Here is a 9,205-nt window from a genome sequence, read left to right on the forward strand (position 1 = left end):
GGTCTTGGGATCGAGTCCCGCATCGGGCTCTCTGCTCAGCAGGGAGCCTGCTTCCTCCTCTCTCTCTCTGCCTGCCTCTCTGCCTACTTGTAATCTCTCTCTGTCAAATAAATAAATAAAATCTTTAAAAAAAAAAAAGAAAAAAAAAAAGAAACAGAAACCCAGAGAATTTAAAGTTCTGACTCAGAGTACACATTTTATGTGGTTTTTATCATACCATGCTATAACAACTTGAGAGTATGATTGTTTTTCTGAATAGTAATGGGATTTCTACAGTTCATGTAGTTCACACATTCATGGAATTTATGTTTATATTCTTTAAAAATATATTGAGTATTCCCATATGCACATGAATTGTTACCAAAGAGAAATGCATTAACATTGAAGAGCTTTAAGTTATAGTCTTCTTCAATAATAACCCTTTTCCAATATGCAACTTTCTTCAAAGTATTTGCCTACAGTCCTACTTGTCCTTTCCATGTGCCTACTGCAGAGTTATCTTTCATGCACTCTGCACTGAAGAGAAGGGAGTGAGACCCAGATTAATTCATTTAGATTGCAGGATTGCTAAGGAATTAAAAATCTGATCCAAAATGCTCCAAATGGTTCTGAGCAAAAATGTTATATTCCTTTATAAGGAAATGTGTACCAGAACTTCACTGCCACATTATTTGCAATAATGAAAGAAAAAGCCACTGGAGTGTTCACTAATAAAGACCTGCTGCATTCATATAAATAGAGTTATGTTTAGAATAGAGAATATTGTTTGAACTTAAAAATAATCAGGTAGAATTCTACGTATTAGAATGGAATAATGTCATTGATAGACCATTAATTGAAAAAAAAGACATAAAATAATATGTATGGTATAATCAAATGTATGTGTGGGCACAAGTGTTAATAATGGTAGACAAAGAATGAAGGAGAAATCATTCTGTCAATTACTCAGTCATTGCATCAATCAATCAAATGTTACTTTCTATGTGCCTGGCACTACTGCATAAAATGCATACATTGTTATCATTGAACAATTTAGACTAAAACACAAAGAAACAAATATTTAAAAAAAAATCTTCCCAATCTACTACTATGGAACATACTATGAATTTTATTTTAAGTATGCTTGTGTTATCTACCATCTATTTATCTATCTATCTATATCTAGCACATGTAATATAACATATCAATTACATGATTAATGGTTCATAGGACCAAAATGTGTAATTCAATCACACTGACTAGTTCTACTCAGCATATGACTATGTGCCTAGCTTAAACTTACTTTTGATAAAGGAGGTAATTTTGTGAAAAAAAAAAATTGTTGATCTTCTTTGTATTTTCCAGGATAGGAGCCTTAATGAATTCCAGGAATAAAATAATTTCAGTGTCACTTCAGACAATAATGCATCTTTGATTAAGTCAGATTTAGCTGATCTTAGAAAAATTTTGGTTTGCAGATTTTATTTCCTTAATTTGGACACTTTGCAGTAAAAAATAAGGAGGGAAGGAAGGAAGGAAGAAAGGTAGGAAGGAAGGAAGAAATGGAAAGGAAAGAAAAGAAAATGAAAAAAGGATTTAAATGGAAAGACCCATCCAAATAAATATCTATTCTTTACCTATTTTTCTCTTCAAAATATCAGCAACTATGGTAATGCTTAAAGCCATCATGACAAAACTGCTTACTAAAATTAGTTGATATGTTGTGCTTGGTGATGTAACTTTGATCTGCTGTAGTTCATCTGTAACACAGCAGTAATGGCCATATCAAAGATTTAACTTGGTCAGTTATGTGACAGTTTAGAATCAGAGTTTGTGATCAAGTGGCAAACTGATTTTCTAGGATGTATGTAGGAATGCGTTAGTATGTTTCATAGGAAAACAGAAGTAATCATTTAAAAAGTAACATTATTTTTAAAATGTGTTTTTCTAGAACCTCTAAAAGAAATAAAGCCTTAGATTGTAGATGTGAAGGAATTTGATATTTACTAAGGAATTATACACAGTAGTAATTTTATGCTTCTCAGTGATTCAGAGCCCTGAAAAGCAGGCATAACATTATTTAATCTTTATATATCATAAAAATCCTTTATTCTATTGATCAGATAAATGCTTAGCATAAAATTAAAGAGTGAAGTTTTTAAACTTAAATTCAGACTCTACCACCACCCTAATGTATCTGTGACTTTATCCATATCATTCAACCCACCCCAGCTTCCATTCTTTCATCTGTAATATCAGAATAAAGTATATTCATATATATTTTTAAAGCCTGAAATAAAGGACTTCATATGTATTAACTTTGGAGTATGTATAACAATGATTCGCATTTTACAGATGAGGAAACTCAAAGAATAGAAAGGTTAAAGCATTTGCCCAAGGTTACACAGCTAAGAAATGGGAGTACCAGATCCAACTTTATGCTAAATTGCCTCTTTCCTTAAGAATTCAATTGATGAGGGACGCCTGGGTGGCTCAGTTGGTTGAGCAGCTGCCTTCGGCTCAGGTCATGATCCCAGCGTCCTGGGATCGGGTCCCACATCAGGCTCCTTGCTCCGCAGGGAGCCTGCTTCTCCCTCTGACTCTGCCTTCCACTCTGTCTGCCTGTGCTCGCTCTCACTCTCTCTCTCTCTTACAAATAAATAAATAAAATCTTTAAAAAAAAAAAAAAAAGAATTCAATTGATGAATAAGGATTATAATATTTTTTAAGATTTTATTTATTTATTTGACAGAGACAGGTAGGCAGAGAGGCAGGCAGAGAGAGGGGGAAACAGCCTCCCTGCTGAGCCCAGAGCTCAATGTGGGTCTTGATCCCAGGATCCTGGGCAGAGTCTTAACCCACTGAGCCACCCAGCCACCCCTGATTATAATTTTCTTTGTTAAACTAAAAGAATACCTTCTTATAAATTAATCATGAAACCATAATATTAAGAAGCTATTTTTTTTTTTTTATTTCTTTAATCAGATGGCACAATTCTGGGTATATATTGTTGCCAAATCAATAGAGTGAGGTCTATTTTTTTTTTTCCCCTAACATAGAAACCAAGACTTGACAGTTATTTGTGAAATCCATAGAACACAAGAGGGAAGTTGGAGGAGAAAAGTGCATATTTATAACATCTTTGAATACCTTTCTTTTATAAATCCTTCAAATTCACCACCATCTTTTATTTATGTAACGTTAATGTTTTCATATCTTTCAAAATGCCATTTTAATTAACATTACTCATGTTTTTCTGCTAAGCACAAAGAACTATTTTCCTAATTCTGGTGTTTAAACACATAAAGATCATTAATTAACTACTGTCCAGCCTTCTCTCTTTCAAGGTCTATAATTCCTTTTACTTCTCTCCTTTTCTCCAATTTCCATCATAAATAAATTCAATTAATTCCATGCCAATTTTTTAATTCCTTTCCAAGTCTTTTTCCAGCTATTATTACTGTTTGTGTCCCAGACTGGACACTGAACAATGATAAAGAATACCCTTGATGCAGAATCAGAGGGTGATTTTAAGATACAAATGTGATTGAATTAGTAAAAGATAAAGCCTTCTCTAAACTACATATATACTTATCTCCATCTGCCATCTCCTCCATAGTTTTTCTTACTCCAGTTTTGATATTCAAAGAATCTTTGCTTATCTATGTCTTTTCTTCACCTACACATTACTTAGAACAGATAGAGAATATTTACTAAATATTTAGCAGTGTCTTGGATCTGGGGTCACAAAGAAATATCTGAAGCACTTCTTGACCCAAAGCAACTCAGAATTCACTGGAAGTGAAAGATGGGTAAGACACTTGGTTTTGTTTGATAACATATAAACATACATGCTCCCCTTCTGGAATCCCCCTAAGGAGTAAATATCATTTATTTTCTGATATTAAATACTCAATGCTAAATAAATTAGGGGATAAACTAACATTATCAAGACAAAAAGAAAGAATACTTTCAAGGGAATATAGCTTGTGTACATAAATGCTTTCTCTGGTCCTTTCTTATTGTGTAATTTATGGTACTATTAATATTCTGTTGACAGCATAACTGTTATTAAATTTCATAGTATTTTACATGTTTTAATAAATTCTTTAGGTTATTTTATATTTAACTATCAGTTTATTTATATTTATTTAGTTTAGTTGTATTTAATAATCATAATTAAATTATATATTCACTTTCTATTATTTACCACATTACATATAATAAGTGGATTCAGGACATAAATTTAGATAACCTGCCAATATTAGAGAAATATAATTGTTGTTTTGCTTTTTCTGAAATCATTTTCTTAAGGAGAAAATACCAATATTAGAATTGTTCTGAAATCATTATTATACATATTGCAAACTGTACTCATAAACAGTTGTATCAATTTATAGTTCCAACTGCAGGTTTTTTATTGTTCTTGTGTGCAACTGCTTAATCAGTATATACATATGGGGCCCCTGGGTGGTTCAGTCAGTTAAGCATCTTTCCTCAGTTCAGATCATGATCCCAGCGTCCTGGCATGGAGCCCTGGGTCAATCTCCCTGCTCAGCAGAAGTCTACTTCTCCCTGTCCTTTTGTCCCTCCTCCTGCTCATTCTCTCGGTAAAATAAATAAAATCTTTAGAAAATAAGCATATATGGGCATACACACATATATATTTAGTGACTATATGAGATAGTTGGCACTGTCAAACCCCCAATCATAATACTTAGTGGGTAAGATTGTTTTTGTTTCTTGACTAGAAGTATAAAGTCTACATTAGATAATGGAATTAAATGCATCAAGTGCTTGAAATTATAAAAACAAAATGTGTGCTACTTTTTGAAGCCCCTGCTATAACACTGATCTGAAATTAAAAAAAAAAAAAAAGATGAGCACTGCATGCTATACACAACTGATGAATTTTTGAACTCTACATCTGAAATCAATGATGTAGTTGGTTAATTGAATTTAAATTTTTAAAAAATCCAATTGCATGGGAGTATACAAAATCCAACCCAGGAAACCTGGTGATTCACAGACCTGTACCCCTGGGGATAAAAATATATGTTTATAAAAAATAAAAAATTAAAAAAAATAATGTTCAATGATTTTGTAAGTTTCTTTTAGCAATTCCAGTTTATTAAAAAAATCCATTGATTTTTCATCCTAGGAAAATGGAGGTAGAGCATCCATCATATGTTTGTTGCTGTTTATTCTAAAATAGACTCTCTTTCAAATCCTTTTCAACTCCTTTGCTTCATATCATGGTATTTATAGTGGCATGTAGAAAGTGAGGGAGAGAAGCCCCTTATACACAAAAACAAATTCATTAAACTTGCTGCTTAAGTGAGTCCTGTTGTTAGGGCAACTAAACTTCTAAAAAATTAGTGAAAGAAAAGGATGTCACCTTAAGAGAGGATTTAAGTAGTCATAGCAACTACTATTTTAAAACCAAATGTTTGTGCCAGTGTTTCCTTTCTTCTTCCTGATGTAAGAATTGTAAAATATCGTTGCCCTCTTTCCACAAGTTTGATTTGTATATCATAAAAATATAAATTTAAATGTGCCAAGCTGTCTTCAGTAGTTTTTCCGTCAGTGGAGGGATATCAGCAAACATGAGGCTGGCTTTGATCATATTATTTCCTCCCAGATTTTGCAGCCATTATGCTTCAATATCTTTTTGAAACTGAAAAGGTGCTTTGGAAATATCAGCAACAGCAATAAAAATAAAAACAGCAAAATAGATTTGAAAAGTTCAAGGTGTTTAGTTGACCCTTGAAGAACAAAGGTTTGAACTGTGAGGATCTACTTACTGGTGGATGTACTTACTTCCTCCCTCTACTTTTTTTTTTTTTCATCCTCCAGTTTGCCTACAACAAAATACTTTATACCATGGGGTTTTATTCCATCCTAAAAATATAATCTTTTTTTTTGATGAATCCAGTACAGCATTATCAATGTATTTTCTCTTATGATTTTCTTAACATTTCTTTCCTCTAGCTTATCTTACTACATGGATACAGCATATAATACATATAATATATACATATATAAATTACAATATAATAGATATAATATATAATACATATATATGTATTAACATATAATTATGTATACATGATGCATATAATATATGTATTATATATAATACATATAATATATACATATGATATATAATATATAATACAATACATGTATATACATATGTGTATATATATAATGCATGTATATGCATGTATATATACATATATTATATATTTATATATATTTGTGTATTCATAAATATTTACATATCTATTCATATATTTATATATATTTTATATATTCAAATATATTTATATATACATATATGTATATTGTATATTATATATAATAAATATCTGATATATATTTATAACATTATAAATGTATATTATATATTTATATACTTAAATTAATTAAATATTAAATAATTAAATTAATTAAATATTGCATATGTATTTATATTTATGTAATATTTATAATATATAATATATAATAATATATACATACATATAAAACATACATATTATATAATATATAATATATGCATATATTATATATAATACATATATTACATGTAATATACAAAATATTTGTCTATATAATATGTATTATATATTACATATGCATATTATATTATATATGTATTATGTGATAATACATATATCTTATATGTATCATATATATATTATATGTATATGATACATATAATATACAAAATATTTGTCAGGTGTTATCAGTAAGGTTCCTGGTCAACAGTAGTCTGTTAGTAGTTAAGTTTTCTGGAGAGTCAAAATTTAGATGTGGATTTTTAACTACTTGAGGAGTTAGGCCCCCTAACACCAACATTGTTCAAAAGTCAACTGTGGTTAGATTCTGTTGTTTTTTGTAAGACCAAGTTTAATAACAATTTTAGTATTTATTTTTCTGAGATCTTGTTTTCTTTTTTCCTTCCTCTTCCTTCTCCCTCCCTCCACTTTTTTTTTTTCCTCCTCCAGTTTGCCTACAACATAATATTTTATACCCCTGGGAATTTTATTCCATCCTAAAATAATAGCTATCTGTTAGTTTATACACTGTACTCTGTCTAGGGGAAGAGCAATCCCATTCACTTTTGATTCATTAAATCTCTTTGATAAATAAAATCAGGGACTAAAAATATACTTTCACTTCCTTAAAGTGAAAATTTTCTTGGGAGAGGAAGAACAAAAACAAACAAACAGCAAACAAACAAAAAACCCACATACTTCATGATTTTTTTCTCTGTCTCCTGACTTTTGGTATCTTCTTTAGATTGCATTTTATTGGTCTTATTATGTCTTGGGAGCCCATTCCATTCCTTAAAATCTTGAGCCACCCTCTTCTCTGATATAGGTATAAGGAACAAGGAAAGTTCTAGGGGAAAGAAAAAAGAAAAAAGTAAGGGAATCAACGTAACTACTCTAGGCCTTAGCATGAAGGACTTTCTCAGTGATTGTCTTTCCTAAGCTGTGTCTCTAGTCTACACTGTCCATGTCACAGAGTTGGTAATGGGTGCATTTTCACCAAGGTGCCGATTCCTTTTTTCTATAACCCTCACTTTTTTTGGCAAAAGAGTTCACCTTAAGTATTGAAAAGAAAAGTGCAAATCTAGACAATTTAATGGACCTCAGCAGAGTTTTAGGACATAGATGTGCATCACTTTTGATAGAAGATTGTTGAAAGATGATGCCAAAAGAGGACATGGGGTTTGCATGGCTCACTCACATTGTTGCAGATAGCTGGAACGTTGGATCAGTTCATTTCCTGAGGGTTTCCCAGGGCAAAACACACTGTGACAGTCAGTGCACAGTGTAATGCTGTCCCCCTCCCCTAAATGTGGTTCCCAGATCTAAATCCCTCACATTGGGTCCAACCCCCTTTGGGGTTTTAACAACTACTCTATCACACCTTTCTCCTGTGTTCTGAGACAAGATCAGATTGTTTAGTCTTCTCTGGGTTTGGGGAGTCTGGTTCTTTCTCTATACAACTTTAGTAGTTTGTTGTGGCATGAACCTTATTTTGTATCTCTGCTTCATTTGGAGCTTTGCCTTTGGTTTTATTTAGGATTTTGTTTTGTTTCATTTTTTGTCTCCTTGGTTTTGTTTTATTTTGTTTGAGCCTTTTTAAATCTTTAAGTCTGAATTCTGCAAGGTAAATATTTTGGCTCTCATTATTTCTGTGTCAGAGGAGAAATCTAAAAGCCTATGCAGAAGCATCCTCATTCTTCAATAAATGATGCAGATGTCCCCAGATGTCACTGAAAAAAAAAATGAGAAAAGAAAGAGCTAAAAGTAATAATTCAAAATGTTATCTTTGTATATTTGTTGAGACAAGAAGAATCAGGAAACCTTTTGTTTATGGTGTAAATGAAATCCTTATAGGTGTGTTAGTCTGGATTGATTCACTGAGATAGGAAACCACTATCTACTAAGAGTAGTGTGTTTCTAAGCACTTGTTTCTCAGGATATTGATGGAATTTTCAAGTAAAATGAAATAAAAGGGATGGTGATGTGTTACATATCAACATTTGAGAAATGCAATTTTGAGGTTTAACAGGTTCCAGTACCTAAGAACAATGAAGTCTTTAGTATGTGTATATGCAATGCAAATTTCTAATTACATCACAGATTTAATTAATAGGATTTCCCAAATGTTTTTTGAAAGAACTCTATGTTCAGGATCATGCCTCTACCCCAATCATCACTTACTTCATGCTATGTTAAAGAAAAATTTAGATGATACATAGAGATAAAGTAACAGTTGTCACTTTGAGACATGTTGCTATAATCTTCTAAACAATGCATAGTTTCCAGAACACTTCCTTATGCATGTCTTCCTCGGCAATTTGTACTCAAGATCTCCTGGATAAGACTGCAGTCCTTTATCTGATATGATTTTCTATTTGTTCATTGAGATTGATACTTTTTCTCCTTTTATTATTTTTTTTATTTTTTTTTCAAGAGCAATACTTTGTAATTAATTCAGTGAAATCCATAAACAATTTTTAAAAATTCATAGGGTTTTAAAGTTTGGATATTCTTGCATATTATAGCAGCTAAATTAGAGCCTTAATTTTCCCCTGGTGATTTAATCATTTCATTCCAGTGTCTCAACCCTTGAATGATTTATTCTTTACCCACAGAATTGCTTATTTTTTTTAATATAATTTTTTATTTTTTATAAACATATATTT

The sequence above is a fragment of the Mustela nigripes genome, chromosome 1 (genome assembly GCF_022355385.1).
Source record: "Mustela nigripes isolate SB6536 chromosome 1, MUSNIG.SB6536, whole genome shotgun sequence".
Classification (NCBI taxonomy): domain Eukaryota; kingdom Metazoa; phylum Chordata; class Mammalia; order Carnivora; family Mustelidae; genus Mustela; species Mustela nigripes.